The following is a 25,735-nucleotide window of genomic DNA, read 5'->3' as shown; positions in this document are numbered from 1 at the left end:
TGTGGTGTGTGCTGCTTAATGTGTATTTGTTGTCTTGGTCAGGGCAGTGAAGAGGACATACGGCATCATAAGTGTGTGGTGTGTGCTGCTTAATGTGTATTTGTTGTCTTGGTCAGGGCAGTGAAGAGGACATACGGCATCATAAGTGTGTGGTGTGTGCTGCTTAATGTGTATTTGTTGTCTTGGTCAGGGCAGTGAAGAGGACATACGGCATCATAAGTGTGTGGTGTGTGCTGCTTAATGTGTATTTGTTGTCTTGGTCAGGGCAGTGAAGAGGACATACGGCATCATAAGTGTGTGGTGTGTGCTGCTTAATGTGTATTTGTTGTCTTGGTCAGGGCAGTGAAGAGGACATACGGCATCATAAGTGTGTGGTGTGTGCTGCTTAATGTGTATTTGTTGTCTTGGTCAGGGCAGTGAAGAGGACATACGGCATCATAAGTGTGTGGTGTGTGCTGCTTAATGTGTATTTGTTGTCTTGGTCAGGGCAGTGAAGAGGACATACGGCATCATAAGTGTGTGGTGTGTGCTGCTTAATGTGTATTTGTTGTCTTGGTCAGGGCAGTGAAGAGGACATACGGCATCATAAGTGTGTGGTGTGTGCTGCTTAATGTGTATTTGTTGTCTTGGTCAGGGCAGTCAAGAGGACATACGGCATCATAAGTGTGTGGTGTGTGCTGCTTAATGTGTATTTGTTGTCTTGGTCAGGGCAGTCAAGAGGACATACGGCATCATAAGTGTGTGGTGTGTGCTGCTTAATGTGTATTTGTTGTCTTGGTCAGGGCAGTGAGGAAAACATTAGGCATCATAAGAAGAGTGTGGGCATCAGGATGGTGGTGTAGCCTATGTGGCAACACAGTCTCAGCTGGCAGTGGACCCAGCCCCACCACTGGTTCTTTCCCCAGCATTGCCACTGATGCATCCCCCAGGCCACTCCCAGGCACACCCAGGCTGCCCTCAGACACACCCAGGCCACCCTCAGACACACCCAGGCCACTCCCAGGCACACCCAGGCTGCCCTCAGCCACACCCAGGCCACCCTCAGACACACCCAGGCCACCCTTGGACACCCAGGGTACACCAGGGATCAGTATTCAGCTTAACTTTCCAGTATATCAAGCCACTCAGCACCCTCTCATCCTAAACTCCAGGTCTGTCAGGTCAGTAGGCTTAGTTGTGTATATTCAGTTTTCGTCACAGATGCCGGGTAGTGTAGTGGTTATAACATCCCAGTTGGACTCACAGAGGATCCATACATTTAGTTGTATGGGCAGCACAGTCAGGCCTCGCTATACGTTTCTTTGCAATGTGACTGGAGGTTTTTCAGTCACATAATGTCATCAAGAGAAGCACGCATCTCATCTGAAATATACTTGACAATACAGTAATAGCCTTGCCAAGGGTCCTTACATCTTGAAGAGAATAATTAGGCTACCCACAGACTCACAGAAGAACCATTTGTTTAGTTTTATGGTCAGTACAGTCAGGCCTTTCTATACAGTTGTTGGCTGTGTACAGTCATGTGCTGCTTAATGTCCCTCTGCACAACGTCCGTTTGCTTTAACGTCAGGGGACCCATAAGAATATAATAGAAATAAAAAAAAAATCATCCAAAGAATGGGAGGTAACGAGCATATGTGGGTACAAAGCAGTGTTGGTGCATCACTGCTGGCCAGCCAGCATCCCAAAACAAAGCCATTATGCTGCCAGCTGTATGATACACAGTACATGTGTAACCTATACAGATACACTGTAATACTGTTCATGTCTTAATATTTTTCTTTTTTTCCCTACTTAGTCTACATATAAGCATTAAAAATACAGTATACCAAAAAACAGTAAAAAGTTTACAAACAAGCAGTAAAAACTTTACTGTAGCTATAACATTAACATCAAGACCAGCCACAGGCAGCCGTGTCCAATCGCATGTTTACCGCCGCTTTCAAGTGTTCTTGCATATCCATGCATCAGTTTTACATTACATAATGTATTATTGTCTGCGGTACTTGAAAAGTAATATACAGTACCTTATATACCATATACCTGCACATATATTTCAATATACAGTATACAGTGCAGAAGTTACGGTGGTCGCTTGATATCCAGATCACTTAATGTCCTGTTTTTCATCAAGTATTGTGGACGCTAAGTGGTGGATGGCTGTATTAGGCAGCTCCTCCACTGACAAGAATACAGGCCCAGCCATGAACTTGCCTGAAAGAGGGTGTAAATCTTGACAGGTTAAAACAAGCTTACAGTAATATAACATTGGATAATATAATACAACATTGGATACGGGTCCTGAAGAGTAGGTAACGTGTCAGGCTGAGGGATGTTACCCGTACTTTGTTCTGTTTATCTCTCTGTTGCCAGTCACCTTAATCCTGTGAGGGGTGGCCACAAATGGATCACCCCTGTGTCGCCCTGTCCCCCACCATTTCACTAACCTCCTCCCAACCCACATCCCCCTCTCTCATATACCTCTCCACTCCATCCCTCCATCTCATCCTTGGCCTTCCCCTCCTTCTCCACCCGCCTATGCTGTGTGTGTGGTTAGAGAAGACTTGGAAGTGGTGTATGACTGGTGTAATGGAAGGCTTTAGGGTTGTTTTGTAGTTGCAGTATGTTTATATGGATTAGCATCTTCTTAATACGGTTTTTGTCTGGCTCCATTGTACATATAAATCCATTTGACATAATGTCTTGAGAAACCCAACTCTTACTTAAGTATGATACCATGGCCTGTATTTTTGTTACTTAAAGTAGTCTCCCAAACACCTCTTCCTAAGTGATTTATTTTACTTATTTCTCCTTGCTTTCCTCTTCTGCCATATTTAAATCATCCTCATGTGACCATACTCTCCATAAATACTGTAAAAATTACATAACCAGCCATATCCAAAAGCAAATCACTAGGGAAGAGGTGTTGGGGAGCCTATATGTACAGTGTAATATTGTGTTGACAGATGGAGTGGCCAGCTGGCTATGGCCTGCCCTGTGGCTGAACTGACGGTGTGGTTCAACTTGGCTGCCTCACCACACACCACCACACACCACCATCACCACCACATACCACCATCACCACCACACACCACCATCACCACAAAAATGGACTATACCAGATTAGAGCCTTAACACCAGCCATGCATTGATTAAGTCTGTATTGTGAGTGGTATAGGAAGCTTCATATTGCCTATTCCTCAGTTATTTATCTGGCATATTGTACCCTAACACTCCTTCTGTGTTTACATTTTTGAAATATAGAAATGGTTTGTGTCAGTATTAGTGTTGTGCTGAGGAGGGGCAGATTGTGGTGGTTTGGGCATGTTGAGGGGATGGAAGATGACATCTGGGTGCAGAAATTGAGAAGTGTGAATGTCAGAGGTTGGGTTGCAAGAGGCAGACCAAAGAAGACCTGGAATGAGGTCGTAGAGTGTGACCTCAGGGATAAGGAACTGAATAGGGAGGCTGCCAGAGATCAAGCAGTGTGGAGAGCCGCCATTAGGTGACCAAGACCACCGCAAGGAAGCATGTTGGAGCCATTATAAACAATATGATACGAATGATACAAAGATGAACTGAGGAAGGAAAAATTTTTTTTAGAAAATTCCATACACCAGATTACAGGTGTCGTCAATTCATAAAAAATCTGTAACAGTTAGAGACACTAGTATTGTAGGAGTGAATGATAGATAGACAGAATATTGTAGAGGTGGATGATAGATAGACAAATTAGTATTTTATAGGAGTGGATTATAGATAGACAATAGTATATATATAGGGGCAGATGATAGATAAATAGGTAGCTCAGTAATATAGAATTTAATCTTTCAGACTGAACTGGAATTTACTGAGCATGGCAGCCCCATTCATCAGCTTGTGGATGGACCTGAGAGACTGGCCGACAGTGGCCGACATGCTGTTCCTTCACACCTCAGAGACACAGTGTTTGGGGCTCATGGCGGCCTGGATTTATCAGGCAACCACATCAGCTCATGTCTCTGACTGGGGTAAAGGTAATCTTATTGTTTTTAATGCATCAAAACTTCAGTTCTTACATCTATCAGCCCAACAGAACCTTCCACAGGAGTACCCTCTAATTTTTAACAATATCCAGCTCAATCCTGCATCATCTTTAAACATACATGGGGTTTCATTCTCTCGGAATTTATCTTGGAAAGACTTTATTACCTGTTGTAAAATCTGCTTCCAAGAGATTAGGTGTGCCAAGCCAACTTGCACCTTCTTTACCCCTGCACAGTTGTTAAGTTTATCCACGGGTTTTATTCACCCCTGTATAGGGTACAACTCTCAGCTGTGCGTAGGCTCCCCACATACAGCTCTTCTCAACAAGGTGGAGTCAAAGGGTTTTATTTTCTCCTGTGTAGAGTACAACTCTTAGCTGTGGGGAGGCTCCCCACATACAACTCTTCTCAACAGGGTGGAGTCAAAGGCTTTTTGTCTTATTATCTCTCCTCTTCATACTGGCTCCCTTCAGCCTTTCTCTCTGTGCCGCCATATTGCATCTTTATCTCTTTTCTGTCCCTGCTTCAATGGTCACTGCTCCTCTGAACTGTCTGCTTGCATCCCTCCACCATTACAGCGGGCACGTGGAACCCTTCTAGCAACAAACTCTCATCCCTTTTCTGTCCAACTCTCTAATGCAAGAGTTAACCGTTACTCCCGGTCCTTCATGTATGCAACAGGTCAACTCTGGGACTGTCATTTCCTGTCAGTACTTCCTACTGCATATGATCTCCAGTCTTTCATGCATAGTGTGTCCAGGCATCTCAAAATGTACCATACGGATCTAGAATTTGGCTATCTGTTGCCTTGTGTTTGTTTTTTCTTGGAGGGAGTAGTTTGTGGGCTCCTGGCCTTTGGTTCCTTCTTCCTTGCATTAAAAAAAAAAAAAAAAAAAAACTGCCTCCAGTGCATCAGGAGGCTTACATTAACCCTTCTTTGGAGCTGTGGTCAGTTTGTCCTCTGTATTTCTAACCCTCTCATGCTTAGGACAAGTCTAGGATTCTGATCACCCAGTGTCTAATGATTTTATTCTTTTGAGTATAGAAGATTGGTCAGTATTCCCGTCGGTTAAGGAAGCTCCCTAACACCTCTTCCTAAGTGATTTATTTTGCCTATTACATCGTGCAGCGTGGAGAGCCGCCATTAGGTGACCAAGGCCGACACATGCAAGCATGTTGGAGCCTTTAAAAATGAAACGATCGTACGGTCCTCTTCTGTATTAAATTCTTTCAGTATTACCATACTGTGCATAGCCTAAAGCTCTCTAACATCTCTTCCTAAGCAGTTCATTTTGTTTATTACACGTTACTCTCCGCTTCTGTGGTGCATAAATTCTTCCAGTAACTATCACCATACTCAGCATCAAGCTACCTAACACCTCTTCCTAAGTAATTTATTTTGTTTATTACACCTTACTTCAGTGTTACAAAAATCCCATCATTACCACCATACTCTATAAATAACCCACAAAAGGATATCGACCAGCCATGTCCCAAAGTAAATCGCTAAGGCAGAGGAGTTGGGGAGCTTCCATAACTAAAAAAAATATATAATACGAACCTGGGGTGTGAGGATTTAGTTGGAGAAGAACAGGGAGGCTTTAGGAAGGGAAGAGGTTGTGTAGATCAGATATTCATTCTTAGATCTTTAGTGGAAAAGTTTCTAGAGAAGGGAAAGAAGTTGTATGCGGCTTTCATGGATTTGGAGAAAGCATATGACAGGGTGGATAGACAAGGATTGTGGAAAGTGTTAAGAATATATGGAGTAGATGGGAAGTTGTTGAATGCTGTGAAGAGTATGTACGATGGTGCGAAGGCTGCAGTGCGTGTGGATGGTGAACTAAGTGAATTTTTCTGTTTGAAGGTTGGATTGAAACAGGGATGTGTCATGTCTCCATGGTTGTTCAGTCTGTATATGGATGATGTTATAAAAGAGTTACAGGGTAGGACAGTGGATGTTGTTGTCGGTTTGTTAAGATTCAAACCCTTTACCTCTTATCCCATAATGTTGAAGCTTAGAGAGGAGGATCAGCTGTATCAAAAGCTTTTGATATATCAGGAAATATGGCCATAGTAAAGTCTTTGTCATCCATTGCATTTATAATATCATCAGTAAGTGTCAGAAGTGCTGTCTCAGTTCTGTTCTTACGAAAACCAAATTGGGAGTTACAAATGATGGTATTGTAGGTATAAAATTCATCAGGTTTATTATAAACTAATTTCTCTAATATTTTGCTCAGTGTTGGCAAAACTGACACTGGCTGATAGTTACTCATTAATTTTGTATCACCTGATTTGTAAATGGGGATAACTTTGGCAATTTTTAGCTTTTCTGGGTAGGTTCCTGATAGTATAGTTACATAGATGCAGAATGATAGGAATAATAATCGAGGCAACTTCCTTGATAATGCTCATAGGGATATCATCATACCCAGGTGCTGTAATTTTAAACTGCTGGAAGATATTAAGAATTTCACCTTATGAAGTGGGAGGGAGTGTTAGATCAATTGTGTTTCTGTTTCCAAGATACATGTAAAAGTTGGTGGGTGGTGCTGTGATTGTTTGTGCCATATCTTTCCCTATATTTATAAAATAATTGTAAATGGTCCCTGAGTAACAGGAAATTATTTGGCTTGTCACTCAGTGTAAAGCTACATCAAGTGGAAGGAAGAATACTAAGTAGTGGTGGCAGGGATGAAAGAAATAGGAAGAGACGAGGACAGACACAGAAAAAGAATGGTAGACATTAGGGAAGAAGTAGGCAGCACTGCATCAAATGAGTGGATGGTGGGCACCCCCACCTACTACCATGTTTAGTGTAATGTAACAAAATAGCAGCAGTGTTACATGGTGTACAAAATGAACTATATTTATCATTATGTATCAGATGAAATGTATGCAGTGTTGGTTGTGTGTTTGTGTTTGGATGTAGGTATTTGTATATGATTTACCCTGTGGTTGCATTGACAAGCCCACCACAACATACTGGCAGGGCCTGGCTGGTGCTGGCCTCAGGTTGGCTGGGTCAAGTAATAACCAGGCCTTTGATGTACTATGGAAATACACCACTATGTTCACAGACTTCACTAAGAGGTAAATTTCAGTGGGATGAGATGGAGTGGAGAGGTATATGAGAGAGGGGTGTGTGAACTGGGAGCAAGGCAGTGAAATGGTGGGGAACAGGGTGACATGGAGGCGATTTGTTTGTGGCCACCTGTTACGAGACTGAAGCATCTGACAATAGATAGGTAGATGGATTTATTTAATTTAGCTGTGTAGCTTTGGATGATGAGTTTTCTTGTTAGTAGTAGTAGTAGTAGTAGTAGCAGTAGTTCTAGCCCCAGGTTCTTCTGAAATGTGAACCCAGTGGACTGCAGACTTAAGTTCCCTTTCTCCTACAGTCCACCATCCTCATTTTGAGAGGATAAGGAAGTAGTTGAGGGACGATTCTATAACCAGGCCTTTGAGCCACCCAGATCACATGAAGGCATCCTTCTTTAGTGCCTTGCTTGTGTATTAGCTGGAGTAATTATATATGTTAGCTGTTTGAGTCCCCTTCATAAATACTCATCATTACTCTCTTCACAAGTCCGTCCATCCATCACAAGTCAATTTTTATTATTAATGAGTGAGAAAGGGTGACATAGACCAACTAACAGATATTTCATTTTCTCAGGACTGTTACTGAGCTGGCAGGACAACCAACTTTGTAAACCTGTCTGAACACATCCCTACTGGCACTGTCCCTGGTGATGGCTGGTACTGTCCCTGTCTGAACACATCCCTACTGGCACTGTCCCTGGTGATGGCTGGTACTGTCCCTGTCTGAACACATCCCTGCTGGCACTGTCCCTGGTGATGGCTGGTACTGTCCCTGTCTGAACACATCCCTGCTGGCACTGTCCCTGGTGATGGCTGGTACTGTCCCTGTCTGAACACATCCCTGCTGGTACTGTCCCTGGTGATGGCTGGTACTGTCCCTGTCTGAACACATCCCTACTGGCACTGTCCCTGGTGATGGCTGGTACTGTCCCTGTCTGAACACATCCCTGCTGGTACTGTCCCTGGTGATGGCTGGTACTGTCCCTGTCTGAACACATCCCTACTGGCACTGTCCCTGGTGATGGCTGGTACTGTCCCTGTCTGAACACATCCCTGCTGGCACTGTCCCTGGTGATGGCTGGTACTGTCCCTGTCTGAACACATCCCTACTGGCACTGTCCCTGGTGATGGCTGGTACTGTCCCTGTCTGAACACATCCCTACTGGCACTGTCCCTGGTGATGGCTGGTACTGTCCCTGTCTGAACACATCCCTGCTGGCACTGTCCCTGGTGATGGCTGGTACTGTCCCTGTCTGAACACATCCCTACTGGCACTGTCCCTGGTGATGGCTGGTGTGGGTGATCTGGATGTTGTGCCTGTCATCCGACGTCTCTGGTCAGGCGTTGGTCCTGCTACTTCTGCTGTTGGGTTAGTGTTACTATAGTTGGGGCGCACAACTCTGAGGTTGTCATTATTGTACCCTGGCAACCTACCATTCAAAATTGCGTCTGATTTAGTATCATATTATGCACGAATCATTATTATGCAAGAATATAATATACACGAGGATAATTATACACGAATCACATGCATCTCATATTATACACGAAATCAGACACACTTCTGAATGGTAGGCTGCCAGAGCACGATAATAACAACCTTAGGTTAGTGCGCCGCGACTATAATGTAATGAGTTGTGTGGCCTTAACCCCCTTGATCTTGAGGATATTTTGGCTACAGTTGGATAATTTTATTCATAATATGAGAGATGGCCAAAGAGCAGCAATCTGGTAAACATGGCTAACCAATGCAAGAATGGAATATGTTTAGAAAATATAAGTACAGTAATGTTTGTATATGTGGTTGGCATCACCAGTGGATTGGGGCCAGAAGATGTGAAATCTTGAAAGAATTGATGCATAATCCAATTTGGGTGCACTCAGTTAATTGATTAGAGGATAGAGCCTTGTTTAGATATACAGTATTTTGGCTAGCACATAGAGCCTTGTTTAGATATACAGTGTTTTGGCTAGCACATAGAGCCTTGTTTAGATATACAGTGTTTTGGCTAGCACATAGAGCCTTGTTTAGATATACAGTATTTTGGCTAGCACATAGAGCCTTGTTCAGATATGCAGTGTTTTGGCTAGCACATAGAGCCTTGTTTAGAGTAAAATATTTTGGCTAGCATATAGAGCCTTGTTTAGATATACAGTGTTTTGGCTAGCACATAGAGCCTTGTTGAGATATACAGTGTTTTGGCTAGCACATAGAGCCTTGTTTAGAGTAAAATATTTTGGCTAGCACATAGAGCCTTGTTTAGACATACAGTAAAATATTTTGGCAAGCACATAGAGCCCTGTTTAGGTATACAATAATTTGGCTAGCACATAGAGCCTTGTTTAGAGTAAAATATTTTGGCTAGCACATAGAGCCTTGTTTAGGTATAGAGTAATTTGGCTAGCACATAGAGCCTTGTTTAAATGTATGATATTTTTGGCTAGTACATAGAGCCTTGTTTAGGAATACGGTATTTTGGCTAGCACATAGAGCCTTGTTTAAATGTACGGTATTTTTGGCTAGCACATAGAGCTTTGTTTAGATATTAGTGTTTTGGCTGCCACGAAATTTAACCCTGACAGTCAAAGGGTCAACTTGCAAACCCATTCTTCTCTTCTTTTCAGGTACGGCTGCCACCTGGTAATGCACCTGGCCCTGGGGTTCCTGTTCCTTGGTGGTTGGAGGTTCAGCCTGGCCACCACCATCATGGCTGTGGCTTCCCTCCTCATGGCCTGCCTCCCCAAGTTGGCCACACACTCCAGCAACTGCCACCACCTCCAGGTCACACCACTGACTTTGTTACATATTTCAAAGGCTTGATTGATGTGTGAAATAATGGCAGTGTTGTGGATGGGATTCTTAGCACCTTATCTTTAGCAGTTTGTTCCATACTCCATATTAACACAGGTGCTGTACAGGGATGCCAATGTGTGGTGGTACTAATATAACTGGTCTGCTCAACTGCCTGGTTATGCAAACTTCCCTCACCTCCCTCCCTGTTTACCAAAATGAGGATGGTGGACTACTGAAGAAGGATACTTTAGCCTGTAGTCCACAGGGTTTACATTTCAGATGAAATTGGGACTGCCACTACACTACCTTAACATTCTCATTTATGATAAATTATATTGACGTAGTTGTATCAGTAACACAGAGATATTGAGGTGTAAAATGCAGAAGCCATCCATCCATCCATCATCCAATCCTGTGTTGCCCCATGAGGAGCATAGGAGCCTGGGGCTAGGCAAGTTGTTCCTGACATTTAAGATGAGTGACCAGCTTCACACATCCGTGATTGGCATTACGTGAGCAATAAACTCCAACCACCCTTTAGATATAAACCTACTTAGGCTCAGTCCAATTGGAGCACCTTAATTACCCACTAAACCACCAGGCATCATAATTTGGTTATATGGTAACTACCCAGTGTAGTAACTGGTTTCCTGGTGTACAGGAAACCATTTGGCTTGTCACCCAGTGTAGAGTAATCCATAGGAAGAAGGAAGAGGAAAGAAAGAAGGAAAGAAAGACAAAAGAGGGAGTATGCAGAAGCAATCTCAGATTTTTCTTTCAACATTGTCCAACTACTGTTCTGAAGCGGTTAGCTGGTTTTGGCATATGACTGTGCTTTCAGTCCATTAAAAACATTACCTGTACCATGGCCCACCTTTATGTATGTGTGGATGCCCATGTCTGTGAGGTTTAGTCAGTGCGTGAATGAATGTTTGTGTTTCATTACTTGGCCAGACACTTTATTTATTCATTTATTTTTTACTCATCCCTTTCAGGACTGGGAAAGAGGTATAAATGATGATGATGATGATGGTGATTCTCATGGTATAATATTTGTGTACTAACAGGTGCTGTGTTACGTGTGTGTGCTGGCCGCTGAGCCTCAACTGGTCATGCTGGTAGACATTGACACAGGTCGCCTCTGTCAGGTCAAGGTGATGGTTGGGTAAGTCACACCATCATGCCACTTACATATTCCCTCTTTCCATGTTTCTGAATCCAGCATTACCTGTTGTACTTTTCTTTTTCCATAATTCTGGACCCCATCTTGCCCCCATTTGCAATTTTCCATATTTCTGGACCCTACCTAATGCCTATTTGCTATTTTCCATATTTCTGGACCCTACCTAACCCTCATTTGCTAATGAGGACTGTCTGTATTGTCTTCTTGGCCAAAGTGCCTGGAACTGACAACATTGGCAGAGAATGTTAGTGCTGGTGGTGTTTTGGTGATGAAGTGGTGGTGGTTTTTTTTTTTTTTTTTTTTTTTTTTTTTAATGCGCGGAAGAAGGAATCAAAGGCCATGAGCCCGCAGTAACAGTTCCCTCCAAGAGAAAAACAAAACACAACAGAGAGCCAAATTCAAGATCCGATCATTTTGAGATGCCTGGACACACTGCGTTTGAAAGACTGGAGATCATAGGCAGCAGGAAATACAGATAGAGGGAGACAGTTCCAGAGCTGACCTGTTGCATAAATGAAAGACTGGGAGTAACGGTTAACTCTTGCATTAGAGAGTTGGACAGAAAAGGGATGAGAGTTTGCTGCCAGACGGGTGCTACGCGCACGTCGTAGAGGTGGAGGAATGCAAGCAGACAGTTCAGAGGAGCAGTGACCATTAAAGTAGCGATAGAAAAGAGATAAAGACGCAACAGTGCGGCGAAGAGACAGAGGTTGAAGGGAGTCAGTAAGAGGAGGAGAGTTAATGAGACGAAAAGCCTTTGACTCCACCCTATTGAGAAGAGCTGTGTGTGGGGAGCCTCCCCACACATGAGAGTTGTACTCCACACAGGGGCGGATAAAACCCCTGTATAGAGTCAACAATTGTGCAGGGGTAAAGAAAGAGCGGAGTCGGCTTAGCACACCCAATCTTTTGGAAGCAGATTTTACAAGAGATGTAATATGATCTTTCCAAGATAAGTCCCGAGTAAATGAAACCCCAAGCATGTTCAAGGATGATGCAGGATTAAGCTGAATATTATTAAACATTAATGGGTATACCTGTGGAAGACTTTGTCGGGTTGATAGGTGTAAGAACTGAGTCTTAGATGCATTAAAGACAACCATATTATTTTTACCCCAGTCAGAGATACGAGCCAAGTCAGACATCAGGTGTGCCACAGCCTCATCCCTTGTTTCTTGAAGTAACTGTTGAGATGGGCGTTGCGGGAACCGAATGGAAAGGTGAAGGGTGGAGTCATCAGCGTATGAGTGGATAGGGTTAGATGTACAGCTTAGAAGATCATTGATGAATAAAAGGAAGAGAGTTGGTGACAGGACAGAGCCCTGAGGAACACCACTGTTGATAGATCTAGGAGAAGAACGATGGCCGTCTACAACAGTGGCTATAGAACGACCAGAAAGGAAGCTAGCAATGAAGGCACAGATAGAAGGATAGAAACCGTAGGAGGGCAGTTTGGAAATTAAAGATTTATGCCAGACTCGATCGAAAGCCTTTGAGATGTCAAGTGCAATGGCAAAGCTTTCGCCGAAGTCCCGAAAGGAGGATGACCAGGAGTCTGAAAGGTAGGTGAGAAGATCGCCAGTGGAGCGTCCCTGACGGAACCCATACTGACGATCGGAAAGAAGGTTGTGATAGGAAAGATGTCTTAAAATTTTTCTATTAAGAATTGACTCGAAAACTTTTGAAATACAGGACGTTAAAGCAATTGGACGATAGTTGGAGGGTTGGGAGTGGTCACCCTTCTTTGGGACTGGCTGAATGAGAGCAAACTTCCAGCAAGAAGGAAAGGTACAAGTTGACAGACAAAGGCGAAAGAGTTTGCCTAGGCAGGGTGTAAGCACAGAAGCACAGTTCTTGAGAACAACAGGAGGGACCCCATCAGGCCCATATGCCTTGTTAGTACTGAGGCCAGTGATGGCAGAAAATACATCAACTGAAGAAATTTTAATGTCAGCCATGAGGAAGTCAGAGGGGAGAAGTGATGGAGGAACAGCACCGGAATCGTCTAAGGTGGAATTGGAGGAGAAAGACTGTGCGAAGAGATCTGCTTTATCAGTAGAAGAAATAGCTACAGAACCATCAGAGTAGAAAAGAGGAGGGAAGGATGATGAGGTAAAGTTGTTAGAAAGATTTTTGGCAAGGTGCCAGAAGGAGCGGGAAGAATTCGAGTTGGAGAGTTGAGAGCATTTAGTATGGATGAAATTATTTTTAGTAGAGCGAAGAACAGACTTAGCACGATTCCGGGCAGAAACGTAAAGATGATGTGATTCAGGGGTGGGTTGGCTCCGGTACCTTTTGTAGGCCCTCTCCTTGTTGCGGACAGCATTAGAACAAGCGTGATTAAACCAAGGCTTTCTTGCGTTAGTCAAAGGATATGAGAAAGGAATGTATGCTTCCATGCCCGAGAGAATAACCTCAGTAATGCGCAAGGCACACTCAGATGGCTCACGGCCATGGAAGCAATAATCATTCCAGGGAAAATCAAAGAAGTACTGCCTGAGGGCCTCCCAGTTCGCGGCTCCAAAATGCCACAGATGACGTTTCCCTGGAGGGTCCACAGGCCGTACCGGAGTGATAGGACAGGATAAGGTAATAAGGTTGTGATCGGAGGAGCCCAACGGAGAGAAAAGATTAACAGAGTAAGCAGAAGGATTAGTTGTGAGGAAGAGGTCAAGTATGTTGGAGCTCTCTCCAAGGCGGTCAGGGATACGGGTAGGGTGCTGTACAAGCTGCTCTAGGTCATTAAGGTTAGAAAAGATGTAGGCTTGTTCACCAGGTGGATCCGTGAAAGGAGAGGAGAGCCAAAGGTGGTGGTGAACATTGAAATCTCCAAGAATGGAGATTTCAGAGAAAGGAGAAATGGACAGAATGTGTTCCATCGTAGAAGTAAGATAGTCGAAGAATTTTTGATAGTCAGTAGAATTAGGGGATAAGTAAACAGCACAGATATATTTAGTCAGAGAATGACAGGAAAGCCGAAGCCAGAGTGTGGAGAATTCAGAAGAATCAAGTTCAGGACACGTTTACATTCCAGAGTTAAAAAAAAAAAACATGGAGGAAACTGTGCAATTTATTTTTATGCCAAAACTTTTTCTTTTCTCAGTTTACCTCAGAGTCTGAAGATTTTCATTGTGACAGTTGGGTTTTTAAGCAGTCATGTATGCTTTTTTTTGAGAAACACACACTAGCAGTGACCTTTGATGTGCTGTCAGGAAAGTTGACATACAAACAGCCTACTGTATATAACATTCAAACTCCACTACCATCCCATCCAGATTTCAAGGAGTGTGTGAGTATCCTGGAGTGAAGTACGAGGTGGTGGCGCCAACGCTGCTTCCTGAATTGACTGAGCCATCCACGGTGACCCTGGCAGCAGACACCCCTGACCACCACTACTGGCCCATCACCGTGACCCAAGGCCACGCCAGCAGGGACGTCCTGGCTTGGCTGCTGGGATCTGGGGCAGGTGTAGTGGTTAAACTTTGAGATGGTCACCACCCCTATACCAAAACCGCCACCCCTCACCCTGCTGCTGCTGCTGCTAATCTACCACACCTTTATTTACAACTGATCCCACTGCTGGTTGGACCATTAAGGTATGTTGGTTTGTAAACTGTGACAGACACATTTGGTCTTCTCACTGAGGTTGTCCCTTGCATATTCAGTCTGTACAGTTCCTCATCTATTTCCTATCCTTCTGTGAAAATCTCGTATGTACTTTTATGTAAACTTTATTAATAATCTTGGTGTTCATTCATGTTAATAATCTTGGTGTTCATTCATGTTAATAATCTTGGTGGTCATTCATGTTAATAATATTGGCGTTCATTAATTTTTTTTCCCTAACGTGAAAATCTTGTATGTACTTTTATGCATTGCTTTAACACTTTCATTGACACTTCAGTTTACTTTTTAATGGCTGAATAAGAGTTGGGATGAATTAATGTAGTTATTTATTTATTTGTCATACACACTATCTTTCCCAACACTTACAGAGCTGTGTACTGAGGTCAGTGGCTGCTCTGCTCAGCTGGTGCATGTGCTAGTTGGAAGATCATGACCCTCATCGTCAACAGCATCAACCAATACGTCATCCTGGTCATCAACCAAACCATCTTCAGCATCATCCAGGTCACTGGGGTCATCTGAAGGCTGCAGCAATGAGAGGAGAGAAGAGGACAATGAATATGGGTTCACTGCAGCACTTATGACAATACCAGCACCTGTCTGTTGGAATGCCCCAGGCCGTACCCAACTGCTTGGCAGCACTACAGGTGATATTTATGATATTGTCAGTGTAATGCACAAATCCTGCACCAGCACCACACAACACACGTAGTAGTGTCCTAAAGCACATCTGAAATGTGAACCCAGTGAACTGTGGGCTGCAGCTGCCCCCCTCCTGCAGTTCACCATCCACTTTTCTGGGGATTGGAAGGGAGCTGAGGAATGTTTGTCAAACCTGGCAGTGGAGCTGACCAATACACCACATGAAGGCATCCCTCTTTATATACTTTACTAAACTTACATTGTTAAATGGCGTGTGTACATCTGTCTTCACTCAGTGTTAACAAACACTGCATAAGGAAGTCATTTAGATGGAATATCAGAGTAACAAAAACTAAACCATTTTTTAGTAAACTTAGGGGAGTTTGTTGATGCTGTTACTTGGGTAGGGACCATTATAAATACTTGCCAGTGTACAATATCACCTCAGACATTACAACAGTTGAGACAGAATTATGATATCAAGTATCCTGGATTTTCGTAACATGTTAGGAATAGTTTTCTGTGAACTGGTGGGTTAATTAAGGGCATAAATTGCTAGCCATGTGGGGAGGATGAAGAACGAGAGACTGGCTGGGACAGTGTGTGTGCATGAGTTGGAGGGGGAGAATGGGGATGAGATGGGAGGATGAACTGGAAAGATAAATAAGAGGATATTAGTTGGAGGGAGGGCAGCCAAAGGACAGGGCAGTGTGGAAGCAGTTTGTTTGTGATCATCCCATACAGGATTAAGGCTTCTGGCAATAGCAAGATAAATTATTCCTGTATATTGCCAGCAGCATTAATCCTTTAAGGGTTATGTCACTCTTGTTTATAACTGTTGTTTGCAATCAGTAGCCAGAGTCAGGAGTTTGAGGATGTGATTTCAATTCCAATAGCTTTTCTTGGGATCATGATGCATCCATTACAATAGGTAGCATTATTATATGTCATATGTTAATTTTGTTTGTGTTTTAGATATGACTAACCTTTACTCTTGTTTAAAATTGCCTTATATGTATAGCATAATAGGTGTATGTTGGTAGTGGTTAAACACCCAGTCCCCATTTTTGCCCACAGGTTATGTACTCTTTCATACGAACAGATTTCCATAAACATTACTGGTACCATCAGGAGCCCATTTGTATTAGGGTTTTGTATGAGTAACCACATTGCCATTTTGAGCAGTGCATGTGTGAATGGTAGAGAAAAAGTTGAGTGGTACACTCAACCCTCGGCTATCACTCCCAATTGGTCCCCCTATGGCTGCGCTATAGCCAAATTGAAGAACTTATGGTAATAATTCTAATTGGTGCCATGACGTCAATATTTACCCCTAAGATACCTTTTTTGTACCACATATTAATATATAATAGTCTAAAAATGAGCATGTTTTATGATGTGATCACAATTCTTATAAATACCCCTCACAGTTGGTTCATTGATGTTGTGTTTCTTTCCCTCACTTCGCTTGGTCTCACCATTCTCTATAAGTTTCACTATTTCCAGTTTATCTGCATAACTTAGGTTCTTCCTCTTATTTATTTCCCTGCCAGGTGCCACAGCATTATGTTAGGTGATGGTAGGGGGACGGGGAGGGGGTACGTTGGCCATGGTCCTATCATAAAAAAGTTATTGTTCTCGCTATCACTGCTCGCGGTCTGAGGGCAAACCCTTGAATGGTTTGGCGAGCAGGAGACTCGGTCAGGCAGCCAATCAGCGCTCGGCTGGCGCTGACGTCACACGACCAATCACGGAGTGAAGCTTTTGTTGGCTGGGTGGAGCACTGGAGCCTGGCCTTTTTGAAATTTTCGAACATTTGCAGTGCGCGATAGCAGGCATTTAGTGCATGATAAAGGTATTTGGGTAGTTTTTTATATAGGCGTGATAGCGAGATACGCTATAGTGGAACCTGTGATAGCCGAGGGTTGAGTGTACCTTTAATACTTTATAAGTGTAGGTGTTACAGGAGTTTAGAAATGCTAAAGGGAAGATGATCAACCAGATTGTACTTATAAGGTGGAGCCATTATTTCATTGTTTGGTGATATGTTAATAACTGGCATATGTCACTTGGTATGCTGTTTGATTGTTATACTCTCTCTTTCTGGTGGGGAGGTGAGGGGGATCCTACCTCATCCCTTTTCTCTGATAGGAATTGGGGGAGAAATATTGGGATGCTATGTATGAACAGGCAGTCTGGTGGTATGTCAGACCTCTCAAGTTGTTATATTTACCCAAGCAGAATCAGGTCTGTATATAGCAGGATTATACAGTACTGAAAATCAGTGTAATTGCAGAGGAGTTAAAGTGACTCGTTCTCCCACAGGGCATTCGGCAAGTATCAGATCTGAGCCAGTGAGCAGGATTGTTAGTGTGGCAGGCAAAACCGATCAGCCGAGCCTCCCACTTCCTCCATCCCACCCCTCATCCCCTGGCCTGCCCATCATCCACTGTGGAGGGGCAGCAACAACACACAAGGCCTGCCCATCATCCACTGTGGAGGGGCAGCAGCAACACACAAGGCCTGCCCATCATCCACTGTGGAGGGGCAGCAGCAACACACAAGGCCTGCCCATCATCCACTGTGGAGGGGCAGCAGCAACACACAAGGCCTGCCCATCATCCACTGTGAAGGGGCAGCAGCAACACACAAGGCCTGCCCATCATCCACTGTGGAGGGGCAGCAGCAACACACAAGGCCTGCCCATCATCCACTGTGGAGGGGCAGCAGCAACACACAAGGCCTCTAGTGTTGCCCAAACACACACTGTCTGTTGGTAAATGCCTCCAGTCACTCACCAATACCTGCATGATGTAAGGTTAGTCATATCTGCCTGTGTTTGCTGTCATTGTATGTAATTAACTTTGTTTGTCTGTCTGTGTCCAGCTGTGTATTTATCACGAGGTAACAAAACTCCACTGATATCTGGATGATGCAGTGTTTGTCAGGTGGATTTATATTACTGACAAAATAATCTGGCATGTAATTTTTGGCTTAGGTTTTATTATTATTGTTGTTAGTATATAATTGTGTTTTCTTAATTGGTTTATATATATATTTTTTATTCTTTACCTCCAGCCAAGATATCAAGGGATGTAACTGGAGGAGTTAAGTATGGATTTCAGACACTTCATGATTAGAGGTTCATATAATGCAGAAGTAAATAATCTGGCAATAGAGTGTATATTTAAAGAAACCACTGAAGTTTAACCTTTTGTGCTTTGGATCCATTAAACCTTTCAGTATGATGATGTATTTTTTAAAATCCATTCTTCTAACAATTTTATTGAATTGTGATGAACCACATACAGCCAAGATGCAAGTACTCTCTTAAAAAATACAATAAATTTAAACTGTTTGTGGATAACATTTTGTGATTTGGACCTAAACCTTTCAGTATGATACTGGTGTAAATTTTCATTTATTTTTAAAATTTCTCTGACAGTTTTATTGAACTGGGATGACTTCCTGTAGCCAAGATGCTGATAGTACTCCCTTCAAAGTAAAATACAATTAACGTTAATTGTCTGTGGATAATGAAAATAAATACTTTAAAGACCTCATACTGAAAGGCCCAGGTACCGGTATATGGTTGTAATTTATTGGTACCCACACAATGAAAAAATCTTTATCATCTGATCTTAGGATTGAAACATCTTTACTGGTAACTTTTCCGCAAACAGTTTTCATTACTCTTCCTCCTCCTTTCTTAATGCCAGCCCCCCCTCTCTCTTCCCCCAGTGTTAATAATTTCCTTCTCTTCCCTTTCTCTCTCAGTGCCTGTCCCGTTCTCCCCCCTCCCCCACCACCCTCTATCTTCACAGAGACTTATCCCCTCCCCCATATCTCTCATTTGCAGCCTTCTCCTCATCCCCCTCCTTTCTCAGTGCACTTCCCTTACACCTTGCTCCCTCCTCAGTCCCTTGTCCCTTACACCTAGCTTCCTCCTTTCTCAGTGCACATCTCCTACACCTCCTTCTCCCTCCCTTCCTCTCACTTGTAGCCCCCTATTCCTCCTCCCCTTCATTTTGCAGTGCCCACCCCTTTCTGTCTCTCTCTCTCTCTCTGCCAGCTCCTTATTCCTCCTCCTTTCCGTCTCAATGCCAGCCCCTTCCTCTTCCTCTCTCTGCCAGCCTCTTCCTTCTCCTTTGTGTGTGTATACCAGCTCAGTACTCCTCCTCCTTTCCGTCTATCACATTGCCAACCCCTTCTTCCTCCATTCTCCTCTCAATGCCAGCTCCCCCCCCCTCCCCATCTTTTCTCATAATGCCAGCCTCTTCCTCTACTTCCTTTTCATTCTCATCTCTCTTAGTTCCAGCCTCTTCCTCCTCCCTTACTGCCAACACTTCCCTTATTCAAGAAAGAGCACCTGGTCACTTGGCTCGTAATCTAGCCTGGACTTAGTGTAGACCCAGGTATGTGTGCTCCTGATGGGACACTGGAGGGTTGTATAATGGTTGAAGGAGTGGTTTTTAACAATTTTATTATTATTTTTAACCAATTTTGTTCTGATCCCATTCACAACAGAGGTACGAGGACACGTGATCAGCTACTTTAAGGGTGAGACAGACTGCCAGTTGACACCTAAGTGTGTCGTCATACTCACCCTTCTTGATGGCCAAGGTAATTAATGTATTGAAGGTTACAGTTGTTTTTATTATGAGTAAAATACATTTTATGTCCACTTGATTAAAACTGATCTTATTCCTTCTTTATCATTTGTCTTGTTTGTGAAAGGTGAAGCATTGGTTGTAATGGTGGTTGTATTTATCATAAAAAAAATTATAGTATAATAGTGGAAGGTGGGGGTGCAGTCACCCTCTCTCCCTTCCCCCCTTTTCTCTATCCCCACCCCTTCCCCCTCCTTCCACTTGATAGTGACCCCCTCTCTTCCCCCATGCAGTGTAGTGCCTCCCCCCTCCTCTATGCTGTGCTTGATGTAGTCCCCCCCCTTGATGCAATCCCCATCTCCCCCTCTCCTTGATGTCCCCCTCCTCACCCCCCCTCTCTGCTTGTAGTCCCCATCCCCTCTCTCTCTACCTCATGTTGTCCCCATCCTTCCCTGTCTCCTGTGTAGTGCCCCTGAGTGACAAGTGAAATGGTTTGCTATACACCATGTCATTTGCTATGGTGGGTGGTGGTTTAGTGGGTTAAGGTGGTCCAGCTGGATGGACACTGTAAGGGTTACATCTGAGGGGTGGGCAAGTGAGGCTGGTAACCGTTGCCTCGTTGGCACTGAGTACCTCCAGCTGCCTGTGTAATAGGCCACAAAATACCATTAGTTGGTGTTGTAGCAGAATAACTCCTAGTTCTGTATTATCAGTTTACGAAGCTGCCTGGCATCTTTTCCTTAGCTAATTATTTATGGATAGGGCTGCCTACTGTCAAGTTGTATGTCATTTATGCTGAGTATGGAGGTATTGTAATGATGTAAATGACACAAGAGGATAGCAAGGAGTAATAAGCAGAATAATCACTTAGGAGAAATATTAGGCAGTTTCTAACTGATGGGCCTTGGTCATCCCCCTTCCCCCCAATCCTACTGTTCACCCAACTTTTTTTTTTTTTTTTTTTTTTTTTTTAAGATAGGGTTGAGAAGATTATTATCCCCTCCCCCTGCATCCTTATTACCCTAACTTGTTGGTAGGTGGGGGCACTCACTATCCACTCGCTGTGTAGTGCTGCTTTGGGTGTCTGCCCTTTCCTGTCTTCCTTCCTCTTCTGTCTTGCCTTCCTCCATTCTTTCCTTTCTTCTGCCTGTGGGTGACTCTACACCGAGTGACAAGCCAAATGGTTTCCTGTACACCAGGAAACCATTTACTGTGCTGGGTGGTAACCATATAACCATATTATGGCATCTGGTGGTTTAGTGGGTAATTCAGGTGCTCCAGTCAGATTGGGCCTATGTAGGTTTATATCCAAGGGATGGTTGGGGTATAATGCACATGTAATGCCACTCAGGGATGAGTGAGGCTGGTCACTTTCATCTTAAATGTCAGGACCAACTTGCCTAGCCCCGGGCTCCTACACTCCTCATGGGGCAGCATAGGGTTGGATGATGGATGGATGGATAACCCTAATTCCATTAAAACATCAGGTTAGGTAGGATCCAGGAAGAGAAAGTATATAAGTAGGATTTTGTTATATCAAGATGTTACTGAAGGATGCCTTCATGCAGTGGCACTGATATAACCATGTAGCCAGTATAGAGGGATGCCTTCATGCAGTGGCACTGATATAACCATGTAGCCAGTATAGAGGGATGCCTTCATGCAGTGGCACTGATATAACCATGTAGCCAGTATAGAGGGATGCCTTCATGCAGTGGCACTGATATAACCATGTAGCCAGTATAGAGGGATGCCTTCATGCAGTGGCACTGATATAACCATGTAGCCAGTATGTCTTGTTATCCCCTGAAAGGAGGAGGATTGACTGCAAGATAAGAGCTTGTAGTTTACTGGTTCACCTTCAGAGGAGCCTGGGACTACAGCAGCAGGAAAAACATCATAAAGATGATGAATATGATGGCAATATTTATTATTATGCTGATGATCAGTTATGATCATATGATGTTTTTCCTGCTGTACTAAAACAATTAGGGCCCATATTGTCATCAGTAAACTTCCTAATATCTCTACCTATGCAGTTATTATGTTTATTACTCTAGTAACACAGTGTCTCTCTCCCCACCAGGCTGCAGCAATCCACTCTCCCTGTTGTCCAAGCTCCCCAACTCACTGCTTCCAACATCTGTCACATCACTTGCTGAAGTTTTACCATAGGTAGAAAGTGGTCATGCAAATACTGTAGGTGTGTTTTGTACATATAAATGGTTGTATATTAATTGAACTGGACTAAAGTGATTACGTACACGACATTTTTACACTGAAGGTTTTGTGTGTGTTGGGGGGAGGGGACTATCATTGCTTTTTTTTTCTTCTTTTTTATTAACCCAGGTTAGAGTTGTAGTACATATATACAAACGGACTTATGCTTAATGCTCAGCTTAATGCTCAGCCTGTTTCTTAGACACAGACATGAGTAGAGCTGGATCAGTGGATCTTTTTCTAAATGCTCCATTATGTGAATTTCTATTACCCTTTGCATCAGGAGGACAATTTTCTAAAGCTATTACTGGTAGCGTGAGTTGGGAGCGGGGCAGTGAAATGGCGGGGGACAGGGCGACGTGGAGGCGATTTGTTTGTGGCCACCCCGAACGGGATTGAGGCGTCTGGCAATAGGTAGATAGATATTACTGGTAGTTAAATGATACCAAGTCATTGATGTGTGCAGGCAAAAATGTAATGTAGCTTTTAACCACTTCACACTGACGTTTTACCAAGGCCATTCAGTATGGGGCATAAAATGTTTGCCTTTGGAGACAACACAGCAAAAGCCAGTCAGTTTGCCATTAGTTTCTTGTGATGGCCTGAATAAGTTAATGTAAAATAGATCCACAAAGGCTTCACAGAATGTCAGAATAATAGTTTGTCTCAATGCACAACTAATATTACTATACAGTTTTTACTGGCACTCTAACTTGGCCTAAAATTAACATCTTTTCCATTATCAAACTTGTAACTAGAGCTTGCCTAGAATATTGTGCTAGTCATGAGGAAGTGCTATGAAAATGATGTTTCTGGCATTGAACAAGAATTTCAGCTACAAAATTATGAAAATTCGTCCAAGTTAAGGTGAAGAAAGTATAGCCATGTACCATATATGTATAGTAAATGAATGTTATTTTGTAAAAATAAACTCTTGTGTGTACATTTTTACAATCTTGTTTCAGTTGCCTGTCTGTACCCTTTTTGCCTTAACTTGGTCCAAATTTCTTTCAGTCTTCTGTCTTTGTGCTAAGTACTGTTTGGAGCACAGCCGTATGTGATGTTGGTATTGTCAATCAGTTATACCATTGTTCTGTATCACTGTATAATGTAAGTATTAGTGTACAATGTAACACTGACGTTGCCATTACTAAAGCTGGCAGCAAAATAGTATCAGCATATGGAAAGACATCAAAGCTTACAGAATTATGCAAAAAATATATATATATTGTGGACCAAATAATTATATTGCAGTGGCATCTTTAGTATTACATATTACACACTGTTTAGTTAGACCTTTACACTGTGTTAAAAAGTTTACCTCCTACACCTTATGCAGGAGAGAGTGGCAGGGTACACAGAAGGGGAAATGGTGTGTGTGTGTGTGAGAGAGAGAGAGAATGGTACAAATAACAAGGGAAAATGTTATTGTGTGTGTGTGTGAGAGAGAGGGGGGTACAAATAACAAGGGGAAATGGAATTGTATGTGTGTTTGTGTGTGAGAGAGAGAAATGGGGGGGACGTATGATAATGGGATCAGAGTTAAGGGGGAGACAGAGAGAGAGAGAGAGAGAGAGAGAAAGGGGGGTTGAAGGGTACATATGATGAGAATGTGTGTGTGTGTGTGTGTGTGTGTGTGTGTGTGAGTTAAGGGGGACGTATGATAAAGGGATATGAGAGAGAGAGAGAGAATTATGGGGGTCAGGTAGGATAAGGGAAGAGAGAGAGAGTTACAAGGGGTGGGATTCTTTCCTCAATTTTTGGCCCAGATAAAATACAAAATGCTTTCCGTGCACTCACCCACGCCATATGAAGATATAATACTGGATGGTTTAGTAGTAGTAGTAGTAGTTCATCTGAAACGTGAACCCAGTGGACTGCAGGCTGGAATTATTGTGCACTGCTGATTATTATTTTCCCATCAATCACCAGTAATTTATCAGTACATTGTCTCAGATGTCCTGCCCATATCCCACACCCCCGTCACCCTGTCTATCCTGCCCTCCCACCCCCTCTCTCACTCTCCTACCCAGACTGTCTTCCCTTTATCAATACCAAGATTGCTTTGGAAAATAATCAGTTACACAATAATTGCAGCCTTTAGCCCACTGGGTTCACATTTCAGATGAACTTGTGGCTAGAACTACTACTACTACTGCTACCACTACTACTTCTACTAAAACCATCCAGTATTGTGTCTTTATATGGAGAGGTCGAGTCCACAGAAAGTATCTTTGATTTTTTTTGAGTTATGAATTGAGAAAAGAATCCCCCCCCCCCCGTGTGACTCTCTCTCTCTCTCTCTCTCCACTAACACATCTCCCCCTTCATTATTTACAAGCTTTTTCAGAGCCGTGAACCTCATATACAATGTACCTTGAATGTAACGTGTTGAACACTGGAGTACAAAATAAAGTGGTGGCAATACTACCTACCCTGTTTCCTGTATCCTCTGTAGTAGTGTACAAGACAATACTTACCAGGCCCAGGGATGAACAGGGGGGAATGACGCCTTGGTGTTCACCACTGGTACAATTAGTTCACATATTTTCTACCAGATGGCACCACTGGTACAATTAGTTCACATATTTTCTACCAGATGGCACCACTGGTACAATTAGTTCACATTTTCTACCAGATGGCACCACTGGTACAATTAGTTCACATTTTCTACCAGATGGCAGCACCAGTCTTCTCGGGAACAGCAAAACATAAGTCCCCTTCCCTGTGCAACCAAAGATAGTTCAAAGAATGACCAATAGATGGCAGCACCAGACATTGTTAGTGCTGCCATCTATTGGTCATTCTTTGAACTATCTTTGGTTGCACAGGGAATGAGTCTTATGTTTTGCTGTTCCTGACAAGACTGGTGCTGCCATCTGGTGGGGAAAATCGGAAGCTTGTACCACTGCTCGACACACGGGCCCTGTTGCTAAATCCCGCAGCTCACCAAACTTTTTTTCGCTCTCCCATATTTTGGAAATGAAACACACAGAAGACGACTTTATTTGCACAGGCGAAAATATTATTAAAAAAAAGATTACATAAGAAAAAAAAACACATAAAACCACGTGGAAAAGCTGGAATAAAATACATATCACATCATCGGCTCTTCAGGCCGATGATGTGGACGAGGAGGAAGACGAGGAGAAGGGGGAAGGAGGACGAGGAGATGGGGATGGGGGGAAGAAGAGAAGGGGGAGGGGGGACGAGGAGGAGGAGGAGATGGGGAGGGGGAAGACGAGAAAGGGAAGAGGGGGAGGAAGTTGGCACTGAGAGGTGGAGGAAGAGGAGGAGGAGGAAGGTTGGCACTGAGGGAGAGGAGAAGGAGAAGGTTGGCACTGAGGGAGAGGAGAAGAAGGTTGGCACTGAGGGAGAGGAGAAGAAGGTTGGCACTGAGGGAGAGGAGGAGGAGGAGGTTGGCACTGAGGGAGAGGAGGAGGAGGAGGAGGTTGGCACTGAGGGAGAGGAGGAGGAGGAGGTTGGCACTGAGGGAGAGGAGGAGGAGGAGGTTGGCACTGAGGGAGAGGAG

The 25,735-nt window shown here is 43.5% G+C and overlaps 1 long non-coding RNA gene across 1 annotated transcript in view; it reads left to right on the top strand.

Moving 5' to 3' along the window:
* Nucleotides 1-18,046, top strand: part of LOC145411884 (uncharacterized) — a 347,667-nt gene extending 329,621 nt beyond the window's left edge. Inside the window, exon 3 of the long non-coding RNA XR_013899495.1 lies at nucleotides 17,699-18,046. This is a non-coding gene — a long non-coding RNA (uncharacterized LOC145411884). The remainder of the gene's footprint in view (nucleotides 1-17,698) is intronic.
* Nucleotides 18,047-25,735: the final 7,689 nt, after the last annotated feature.

This window comes from Coenobita brevimanus, chromosome 91 (assembly GCF_032717465.1).
Source record: "Coenobita brevimanus isolate Jiangsu-jjx chromosome 91, ASM3271746v2, whole genome shotgun sequence".
Lineage (NCBI taxonomy): Eukaryota > Metazoa > Arthropoda > Malacostraca > Decapoda > Coenobitidae > Coenobita > Coenobita brevimanus.
The sequence above is the reverse complement of the archived record's forward strand: the minus strand, read 5'-3'. Positions and strand labels throughout refer to the sequence as shown.